Raw genomic sequence first — 12,286 nt, 5'->3', positions numbered from 1 at the left:
TCCCATCCATTTATACCACAAATGTAGATGTCTTGTTCAGTTCAAATATTTTCATTTTTAATTCCATAAACAATTATATGAACATACAGAAATTAAACTATCATACAAAGGCACTCCTAAACGCCTTCTTCAGTTTTGCAACTACATTAACCAGACACGTGAAGATTGCTTAGTTGGACTAACAACTAACTTCCAGAACTGATGAACAACGAGAATCATTATCAAAACTGAAGAAGTAGTCAAATCACAGAAGCAGATGTTTATATGAATTAAAACAGTGGAAATAGCCTTTATCCGGGAGAAAGGATTTTGAAAATATACAAGGCCTACCATTTTGACATGGCTCTGAAACAAATATTCAATTTATACAGACAGTCGGTAAGTAAAAATTTCTTTTCAAATAGCTATTTCTGCAAGAGCATGCTAATATATTCAAACATAAATGTATGTATATCTGCAAGAGGAATATTTATAAAAGAGATGTTCAAAAGGAGGTCATACAACACTGGATAAATGTGTGTTCAACTAATGTAAAATAGGTTAATTTCCACTAGATAATGGTGGACTAAGCCAGTATTTTATTGAAGCCATTCAGTTCTCTTACTGATGTTTCCTGAAAATACTTCAAATACATCTCTGAGACAAACAAACTGCCTGGAAACAAACAAAAAGTTTTTATGATTCAATGATTCAGCTTTCAACTATTGTTTTTTATGAATCACAAGCTTCAGTACTACTGTATTCCTTTCCATAAAAACAGACCTGCCATTGAACATATTACATCATACAAAAATGCAGAAGGTTTGGGAGATTTCTGCCTTACGCCTTTCTAGAATATTACAAAATCATGATCTATAACAAAAACTGAGATCTATTTTCTGGGTTGTAACTGGAGAAATTAAAAAAATGCTTTCACTTTTAACAGTTCAAATAGAATTTGTAGAACAACATTAGTAAATACAAACAATGTCATACTCTCTATGGTCCTACCACTCTGCGAGGATTTTAGCAAGCCTATGCTTATGGCCGAGGGCAACAGGCAACAGCAGGAGGAACTCCTGTTCAATAAATTCTGCTAATTCTGCTAGTTGTACAGCTAAGCCAGTGACAGTGCTTGGGGGAAAATTCTGCTAACAGTGTAATTCTGAGAAAGCCCCTGCTGTAGGGCATTTTTATAAAAGGGGTGGGGGGTGGAGACTAAAACAAAACCCCTTGTAAAATACTACAGATCCTGAAGCCTAAGCCTTCCAATTAGCCTTGGCTGCCTCACTGGTGAGATTCACAGAGAATGACTAAAGCTGTAACTATTAACCTTTATATCAGAGCTATATGCCATAAACATGTGAGCTGTGTTTTCAAGAAGCTTGCTGCTTTTGATACTGAGTTGTATCACCATCACCACCAACAAACATTTACTGGCTTTTTTGTTTTAAATACTGAACATGTCTTTTAATTTCTCACCCAGAGAAGCTGTCACACCCCAATCAATGTCTAGCCTTATACACATTTTAAGTGTACATGAGAACACAGCAAATGTCTACCCTGATTCTCTTTAAGAATAGTTTAGTCATAAATTATCCCTTTCACCATAGTAATGGAATCTAGAAAAGCATCAGGTTTGGCTTTTCATTAAAGAAAACCATTTGTCCAAATCATAAGATCTGAAACCATATGAGGCTGAATTTACTGACTCCACATTGCCTGTTTCTTCTTTGCTTGCTATGCCTAGTATTTTTTTCTACTTAATTATCTCCCCTTCCTTTACTGTTTTATCTCTTCTATTACTGCTTTTACCAGGAAATGTTGAAAACAAAATTTAATTGAGCAACAATATTTCATAACTTTGACCAAACAATGGGTATGTTTAAGCATGAAACAGTGTTTATAGATGAAAAAAAGTGTTCTTGCCAGTGTCTTACACAATAATGATTAAAGAGCAGAAAAAAAGCAGACTATAGTCTATGTTGCTTAGCTGTGTCCTACACTGCAAAGCTATTAAGCAGAGGAGCGTATTCTTTGATTAATATTCATAGTGCAGAAGCCAACAGTTCAGTGCATCGATCATATATATTCAGTAGTAGGAATAAGATATACGCACACACAAAAGCAGTAAGACCCAATTAATCAAATGCAAACAACACCCCAAAATACATCCAACACACCAAAGTTACATCCATTTATGAAGAAAAGACAGAGAGTACGCTGCAGATAGATGTTCTGTTTTAGTAATATACAAAGGAACATATAATGCCTGCCAACTACAATCAGAGCTAAAGGAAGTAACACCCAGTCTTCAAAGACATTACTTAACCAAGGCATTTCATCTAAATGTAGAGCAGAATTTGACGGAAGAATAGTTGTTTCATCTTCACAAATTTAATGACATTTTATTTCAAGGACTAGTGATCTGGTATTACTCACTGTGTTGATAAAAGTATTTGACATACAGTTGCAAAGGAAATGCGTTCTTATCTGAGATGGTATATATTCAATGTTGTAATAATTGTAAACAGCAGTTTTAGATGACACTCTAGTTCATGTGAAAAGACACAGTAAATGCAAGACTGCTAAATTCTGGTACGAAAATTGTTAAACAGTATTTTTTTTTTCTTTAAGAAATAGTTGATTTTGTATGAATATTTATTTACTGCCAGTAATTCATCAATTACAAAATATGTACACAACTGGTTTGGATTAAGGGGATTACGTGATAAATTCCCAAGAGTATATCCAACAAGATGAAGCAACTAGCTTACTGGAAATAGATTCATCATTCTGGCAGAGAATATCTACAGTCAGTAGTTTCTCATAGCTGAAAGCGCTGTCAAAACATATTGGAAAAAATCCTGTTCTGACAAAAAATCCAAACTTTAATTCAGTAATAATCCTGTTTATTAAGTCAAGTAAAAATGAGTCTTTCTATCTATCCTTTCTATCACAAGCTTTGTTTGATTCGCATTAGATTGATTTAACTGACAGGTTTCTAGATTTCTTCTTTTAAAGACTACTGTGCATTTCTAATGTTTTACTAATAATCAATGGTGAAACCAAAGTCTGTCAGCCACGAACTTTCTCATTATTCAAGTCAGTCAAGAAATGGCTCAAATGTATCCTTGTGATTCTTTTGCAGAAAGCTGTAAGGAGTAGATTTCTCTCCTTTCCATTGAAGCTCATAGAAATGTGGAATGCACTGCTGTTCCTAACACCAAATCCTTAACAATATGAGCCCATAAATAAACTAATATGCATAAAATTATTATTTTAATGTAATACTTTTCAATCATGTAAGTCATATTTTAAAAGTCTGTGTAACAAACATATTTTCCACCTTTAAAGTACCTGCCATCCATTGCTAAATTAAGCAATTTTCAAAATATTAAACACTGTAAAAGCCCAAACACTCTACCAAGACAATATTTAACACCAAGTTTCCAACAGATTATTTCCCAGATTAGGCCTTGATCCTCCGAAGTTGTACATGTTTTAGCTAACTTAAATCCAGGTATAAATCTTTATGGGGTCAGACATCCCAAGAACATGAAGAGCCCTTCACCAGCACAAACTGGATAGCCAACTAATAACTGAAAACAGCTTATACTGGGAAAGACATCAACAAAGATGCAAGTGATGGGGTGAAAACAGGATGAAGAAGAGAAGAAACAAAACACTATCTCTGCAAGGGCAAAAAACCACTGAGCTGACGAAGAGCAGGCAGTAGGCAAGACTGCTTTCATGTCTGGCCATATGTTGTTGCTTGGAAGAAGACTGGAGACCTGAGCAAAGCCTGAGACAGTGGCCTGAGGCTGACTCAGAGATTGCCCCGGGGCCTGTGATGACTGAGAAGTTGTTTCAGCGAGATGTCATAGTACATTGCCAAAAGGGCTCATGGAAGTCTAGCTTGCCAGTCAAGCCGAAGAAAGGCCTGCAGGAATGTCAGACACAAGCCTACCCGAGGTCGAAGAAGCAGGGTGACCTGTTACCTATGCCAGCCTGGCAGTGGCAAACTCCAGCTCCAAAACTGCCAACTTAAGTTGCAAATCAATCCTTAATTTTCACCATCTGTTTTATTCATCTGTGCCTGTGGATTGGTTTATTTAAAAACCTATCTGAGGAATGCCTAGAATATACCAAACCACCATGCGTGGGTGGCTTGAAGGTGGCAGCTTGAATCACAAGAATGTAGTACTTAGCTTGAAGATGTATGAACACTTACGACGCATGAGACAAAGTGTAAATATACTTTCAGAATTCACTAGCAGTTAAATAATCACAGCTTTTGTACAGAAAGATGAAATCATTGGGCAATTTAGAAAAACTAATTTATTTTCAAAATAAGTAATCCTCTTGTAGATTGAGAAAGATAGAAGATGGTTTCCCAGCAGATGGCTACATATGTGAAATGAATGGAACCAAAAAATGCATCTGGAACCTGATTTTTATAAAATGGACTCCACTTCAAATGGGATGCTGCATCTGGTGTAAGAAGCTTACTCCACATTTCCCTCACAAGCATGGTACAACCAACTACACGGACTCCACTGTCAGACTAAATACCGCTTGACAATCACAGATCAGCATTATTCCCAGCACTCACATTATTAGCAATGCACACACTGACAATTTACCTTTTTTTTTTTTCAACTTAAATTATTTGAGGAAGAAAACAGAAATGCCTAAGGCCATTAATCTACTTATTAACTTTTACTTAAATGTAAACAAATGCAACAAGCATGAGCACACAGAGATATTCGGTAAGGCCATGTGCATTCCTATTACTCCAGATAGTAACTTGGTCTTATGGTTTGGGAATGCCATGATGGAAAGTGAACTTAAATGAAATTCAGAAGTACATACACATTAAAACATAACTCATGTTGCTGCAGATAAAAATTAATGGCCCAAGAGAAGGCATTTTCCAGTTTCAAAATTACACCCACACATTTATGAAGTCACTACTCAGCTGTAACAACAGGTAGGAGGTTTAGACCAGTACTGCTCTGTATGATCATACTTTACAAATCATGTGGGCTTTATGAGTAATATTAGGTAAAAACTTTTATTTAACTTGTATTTTAAATAAATAATTTTATAGTCCATGTTCTTACAGTTTTGGATTGACTATGACAGATAAAATTTGACTCGTGAAAATCAGGACAAAAAAAACAGACATGAGAAAAACTGTCATCATTACTTAGGACAAGTGAAATACAGAAAAATTAATTACCACAGTAATATCCTATTTTTATTTACATTTTGAATGAGATCACAGTCCCAAATTAGGACAACTACTGTAGTTTTTAATGGACAGAACTGAAATAAAGAAACAACAAGCAAAGCAAAAACCAGACCATTAAATCTGAAGTCTTCACTGCTTATGAGCAAGTGACTTGAACGTTTTCCTCACTTCAGTCCTCTCTTTATGGAAATCTACCATTTTATTCTTCCACACAGCAAAGAAATCCATCACTCTGCTAATCCCCCAAACCAATTCCTATTCCTAACCCTATTCTTTTTCCCATCCTGACTACTATCAAATTAATCTGCTTTCAACTGTTCCAAAGTAATGGGTTTTTAAGAATTTACCTCTGAAATTATTCATCCCTGAAATTCCCTGACTTGAGCAGTACTAAAGAAAGGAGAATTGGTAGCTAACAGAATGGGAGCCCAGGGAAAACAGCAAAGCCAACAAGATTGTGGGAGGACGCAACCCCGCCTGGTTCAGCTGTCAAATCCCAAGAAGGCAGAGTGCTCTCTCTACTGATAAATATATGTAAAATGAACTTGTACATATGAAGCATATTTTTCATCTTGAGCAGGATGTCCTCCCAGATGAGGCAGCCATATACTACAGCTATACTGCACCTAACCTAGTACCTAGTATCTATAACATTTTACAGTGCTTTGAAAACAGACTCTACCAAAAAACTGGCCAAATTGTTCAAAGTTATCATGCATTAATCTAACAATCTGCAATGCAAAAGACAAACTTTTCAGTAAATCAGAACTTAATTTTGAGATACCAAGTCTGATACTCAAAAATACTCCTAACTTCTTCAGCTTGATCTGTTAGATTTTGTAGCACCATCTAGGAGTGCCAGAATGGCATTCTGTTCTTTTAACTTCCCAGACTGATCCTTCTATTTGTTATTTTACAGTAATAGTTGATATAAGAAGAAATAATCACTGCTGTGATTATTTCAGCCTAAAAATTCTGTAAGTCACATGAATAATTGAAATGTTATTTTTATTTGTGCATGTTAATTTGTATTCTAAATGTTACATTATTTGCTATTCCTTCTAAGCATATACCTATCTGCAAGAATAATTAAAACTTATATTAGAAATCAACAACTAAAATAAATTCATCACAAGTGTAAATATAAACATGCATTTGGTCTATGTTATAGGATATTCTCCATGTGGTAGTTTTGAACACATGGATATTCGTATGCCTAGCTTGAAACAATGGAAGACTCATTTTTTTCAGAGACACAAGCAGCCTTAGTGACTTCAGCTTCAGGTTTTCATGCTCATTACCTCCAGATTGGCTATCAAAATACTAAAATCAGTGAACTGACACTTAAAAAATTGCAGTTTAAGTGATCTGAACACACCAGGTTAGAAGCCTATGACACAGGCTGGGAGAAAAGCTACTCTTCCAAAGCCAGGATCATTCTTTACAGGGTCTACAGAACACTTTGTTATTCACTATACAAATATGATTCAGTCACTACTCAGCTATTCTGAGAGCAGCAGATATCCTCCAGACTATACAAAAGACCAGGTATTCAAAGACTGAAAGGTTACGGATTCTACATAAATGAAAGCATTTGGAAGAAGATCCAAATTACTTATTTGTTTATGCCCTATTAGGAAATCACATCTCTCTACCACTTTTGACTGACCCTTGGTTCCATATATTGCTGTTCAGGATCATCTGAGAGAGGGTAGGTAGGACTAGCACATTGTTTTGAGTTACACTACTATTAAAACACCAGACAACAGATGGTACATTTAAAACTACTTTCTTCCCTCACTGATAAATACTATTCTGTTTAATTCACAGTGTTAATATTTTGAGAATCAGAGTTTTTAAAGACATTACAGTCCAAATTAATTAAAATTTTTCACTTTAATAGGCATATAATTTTGTGTAAAAATATATAACACCTTTAAATGTATATGGGATGGATTTTCTACTAGGGCTGTTCCTGTGCAACAGTGGACCTGCCCCAATAAGTGCAAACTGGTATTTTAACATTTTATTGTTTGGGGTTATTCAGATGTTCTTCCTCAACAGAAAACTATAGCTCTTTGGTCACCTTCTAGTCAATTTGTAATTCCTCAAAAAAACCCCAAAGCCAGTAACTGACAGGAAATCAACAAAGAAAGAGATTAAATAAGTGATTATTCCGAGGCTGTAGCTGTCAGACTGCTACAACACTAAGGAAAGGAATTACATTAAGAAAACACTTTTTATATTCCTCTCACCTGCTGCTGTGACATAGCAATACAGAAGAGAAGTCACTTTATAGCATGCAATGCAAAACGGCTGTATGAAAAGGCAAGTCTTTCCCTATAGAGAAGCTACTGCTAATTAGATTCTTCTGTCACCTAATCACACACAGATGAGTTGGCTTTCATGGACCTTTACAGTTTTAAGGATTGAAGAAATCAGATATTAGTTTTATTTTCCTTACATCCTACATCCAAATTCCAGGAAGAGACATTTGGGGCTATACATGAAGGAGGTAATGAAGAAATGGATCTATATCAGCAGCAAGAGCTAGGATAGTTGCTGGAAACACTGCACTTATTAAAAAAAAATATAAATGTCTTTTAATTAACATAAGCCATTAAGAATAGTTTATAGCAAATGCTAAGGATCAACAAGATAGGGAGCACCACTCACTTCTCACTAGCTGGCCTTATCCTTCTCTTCAGGCAGGACCATTCTGATGTGAGCAGACCTAGATGCTGAACCTTTTGTTCTTCTAGGTGCGGCTACAGCCTTCTTGCTGCTCCTAGTTCTGGATCTCTCAAGGCACTCCTACATGCAGATCCATTGACCCTTCTCTGGCAGCAATCCACCTGCTTGATTAAAGACCCAGTGCTAGAGCTCTCCCAAATCCACAGCAGTTTAGGAACATTTTACTGAAACCTGGAAACTTCAAAAGCTCTATTTCTGCCTAAGTCCTTCAGAGAATAAATGGCGTATGAGCAAGAAACTAAAAAAAAATAATTTCTTTAATAAAAGACACTTTACCCTTGAATTCCAAAGAGAATCATGGAATCTTTAGAAAAAGAGTAGGCATGCTGAATGAAACCCCTTATAGACTCCATTTGCCTGCAAGGCTAGGAATTTGATGAGCAAGCATAAACCCACATCAGCTTCTTGGCCTCAGTCTCCTTTTTCTTTCTCAGAAAAAATGGTATTTTTTAACAGAATTCCCATCTCTCTTTCACGATAAGCCTGAGATGTGTTTCACCCTAAGAACTGGCAGCTCTCTTCCCCAACCAGCCTCAGCTGCAACATTTATTCTTCTTGCAAGTGGACCACTGAAACAACTCAGAAATTGAAAGCCTTTATCACTCCTCTGTTCTTAACCCTAACCAAACAGGGCTGTATCTTACCATGTATGTATAACTTAAGGCCACACAGCAAGCTCTAGGTATTCTGTGGAGATACCCAATGGAATCCCAAAGGCAGAATAAGCTTGCAATGTGTTAGCACGGCCCTTATACTTTTTATGTTATAAAACCTAAATAGGACTTGAGACAGCCTACATTGCTGTCTCAGTCTCTCTCATCCGGTTGCTTGTTCATGCATCTCTATTTCCTTGGGTTTTTTTAAGAGCCTAAACCATAATTTCTGGTGAAACAAAATATTGTGTTTAATCTGAAACAAAACATTTTGGTTTTACCACTTGATTTTGACTGATAATTTAGTTCAGCCAGTGAACTGAACCTTCAATTTTTTTTAATAGTCCTACCTACACCTAAAAATGTCTTATTGAAGAAAACAATTTATCCTTCTCCAGTCTGCTGCTTGTACTCAAGCCATGTACTATTTCATACCAGTGAGAATTTGTGGCAAAGAAACCCCGGGTTGTTTGAACTGATAAAAATAAAATACAGTCAATAAAAAACAAGACTGTTAATGTGATGATGATCTTATATGCTACTCGCACTGTGTATGTGGAGTTCCTTGAGCAGCAGCAATTTTAATTGTTTTATACTGATAATCCTCCAGCCCCGGTAATACGTACATCCTCTCCTTACTGGTTCGTAATGGGACAGAGGGATAGGTGCACACATGTGAGCTCAAGCTGGTAGGTTCAAATCCCACAGACAAACTCCCTCTGCTTATTGGACTAAACACAGTCAAAATTTCCCACAATATTCTGTGTTAGATCATTTTAGCTCCCTAAATATGAGAGCAATGGTGGTTTCATACAAACATGCTGGATGGGAAAGAGATAACTACTTCCACCCCCAAAGAATAAAGAAACATTTCTGCAAGTATAAACTACATATAGCTGATGCTCAAGGCACACATAAAGGAAGACAGGGTATGGGGAGAAAGAACTCTTTTAAGGAAAAACCACTGGGAAATTGAGTGTAGGGAGTAAGCCTGCAGTTGCAGGGAGCTGGAACAGATGACTGTAATTGGAAGCAGAGTTTCCAGTGACCCTGTGCAAAGCTCCTGAACTACTTCTTTTTGTGGCAAGATCATCACTATATTTCCTAGAAACAGGGCAAATGAGGACTTCCTTTAGCTTGGTTCTTTTCTAGGAACACCTAGAAAAAATTCTTAGGACCATCCAAATTCTGTCAGGCCAATAAATATATTTTATCATTCTGCGCAATCAAGAAAGTCAAGAAACTTATCGTGAGGAACTCATAGTCCCAATCTAAAAGGAGAATTTCACTCCATTCACAGTGACCTAACAAATAGCCATCCCTTGTGGCAGGTATTAATGATATTAGCATATTGAGCTAAAAGGTCAAAATTAAACTAACTTCCTTCATCCTCTTTTTAGTTTGGATAATTTAAATTTCAGCATAGTCATTCATATTTCTTGATGCCCAGATGCAAAATAAGGTTAAAAAGATGCATCAGGGCAGGCCTCTGACAGACTGAATTCTGTATTTTTTTGCTTAAAACTCTCATATCTATGTCAAGTACATTGCACCCTGTGTTCCTATTTTCTTTACAATTTCACAGAACTTCTACAGTAAGAATTAGCTGTCAAGAGAAAACTCAGATTAACTCAGTCATCTGATTAACACTAGTTTCTCAGATCTCAAATTCATACTAAATCATAAACATCATTAATACAGAGGTTTTAGTATAAAGCTACAAAGGATTAATAGCTTTTGGGGCAATTTTTCCTGTAAGCTTGTTTTCAGTTGTGCCTGACAATCAGGGGAAAAAAGGTCATTCTTGGTCATAAACTGAAAATAAATGATGAAAAATGGAGGTAAAGAAGGAACGACAGGAATCTACTGTTTCTGAAATTTAGAGATTTGTAATAGTTGGCTCAAATAAGTCTCCAGAGCCAGAGAGGTTCTGTGAAGTAATTAAGGAAACAGTACTTCATAAATCATTTTGTCCAACTTGTTTTGTGGTGAACTAACTTGTGCAGCTGTTCTTTTGAGGGAGACTACACAATTGCCATTTCATTTGCTGAATTTTCTGGAAATTGAAGAAAAATACAAGACATACAGCGAATTCATTATGAGTTTGGAAGCTATTTTTTTTCCTTACATAATACAGTCATAAATTAATAAGAAATTGAAATAATTAAGACTCTGTATTATTATTGAGTAATGATGGATCTCAAAATAGGTAAACTGGTCAATTAAAAACTGAGTTACACTATTCATACCCATATGAAGGATATATTTTTCATTTGCTTTGAGTTTAATGTTGACCGTAAGTAGAATGGATTTAGTTTTTCGTATTACCTTGGCCTGATACAATAGATCCTACTTACTTCAAGGTCTACAACCCTGTGCCAGCTGAAAATGGGGTCACAGTAAATTAGAAGGCTGTGCTTCAATTTCAGAGAAGTGTCAGATGTTCCATTCATCCTTTACACTATCCTTATCAAGAGTTCAGGAGTTGGGTTAGTTGTGTTTTCCAAGAAACCTGTCAGTGTTCTACAGAGCCATGATGGCAACCATGCAATATAATTCAAAGTTTGCCTTTTATACATTACAGTATAAATGATCCATGACTGTATTTTACATGAGTATCCTAAATTCAGTTACTGAACCTCTGGAAGAAATAAGTTTGATTATCTTTTTGGCATAATCAACTGCTTTTGCTTATTCTTTCTAGTAGAAACAAAAGACTAATATTTTTGATGTTCTGTGCCTCAATACCCTTGAGTAATTAAATTTAATTATTTAGTAGAAACAAAAGCTAAGTCTAGTATTTTTGACCTTCTATGCCTCAAAACTCTGAGTAATAATATTTCTTAAACACAGAAAGTGTCCACTTGTAATATTCATAACTGAGTAGTTGGGGAGGGTGCTGTTTTTATTTATTTATTGACACAAAAAAGGCAAAAACTTGTATGAACTAACAAAAGCATTCCTTCTACCTGTTTCCTCCCCCTTAGTAACAGCTATTACTCTTACAGCTTCCATGTGCCAAGACAGGGATTTCTTTTGATCGAACATTAACATTTTCAAATTCAAACCAACTGCTCTAGCAGTACAAAATAAGTTTAATATTTTCAGTTAGCTCTAACACATTACATGCATATCTGAGAACAAGGGAAGTGAGATACATCAGAAACTGTTTTGCAACTTCTGTGGTCATTACTAGTCCAAGTCTGGTAACCGCTATGTAACAGGCTAAATTGGCTTTTCTAATAGCAGAGGGGTGAAACCTAAGATGATGTGTTACAACAGCTGTGGAAGTCTCTAAATGTACAAACCTGATTACACCTGTTACAAACTACACGGGAAAAATATCTCAGTGTATCACAATGAGATTAATGTGATTTTGTTCGAAAAAGGAAAAAAGGGAAAGGTAGAGATTAATATTTTTGTTAACCACTTAACATTTTCTCTAAAAATGAAGGACAATCAGGAGAAGAAGTTATTTGCTGGATTTTTACCTTGTTGATAAAACAAAGCCATTTATACTCCTTCACAGGAGTTCTGGAAAAAACAAACTGTTTAACATCACGACAGCATGGGTGTCTCATAGCTACTACTGAAATTTATTTCCATTAAACGCTCCTGTAAGATGAAGTATTACCACCTACAT

The 12,286-nt window shown here is 35.8% G+C and overlaps 1 protein-coding gene across 2 annotated transcripts in view; it reads right to left on the bottom strand.

Annotated features, from left to right (window-relative positions):
* AUH (AU RNA binding methylglutaconyl-CoA hydratase) overlaps positions 1-12,286 on the bottom strand; it is a 116,865-nt gene that overhangs the window by 6,628 nt on the left and 97,951 nt on the right. The window lies entirely within an intron of this gene.

This window comes from Harpia harpyja, chromosome Z (assembly GCF_026419915.1).
Source record: "Harpia harpyja isolate bHarHar1 chromosome Z, bHarHar1 primary haplotype, whole genome shotgun sequence".
Lineage (NCBI taxonomy): Eukaryota > Metazoa > Chordata > Aves > Accipitriformes > Accipitridae > Harpia > Harpia harpyja.
Note: the sequence above shows the minus strand (reverse complement) of the source record. Positions and strands in the feature narration are given on the sequence as shown.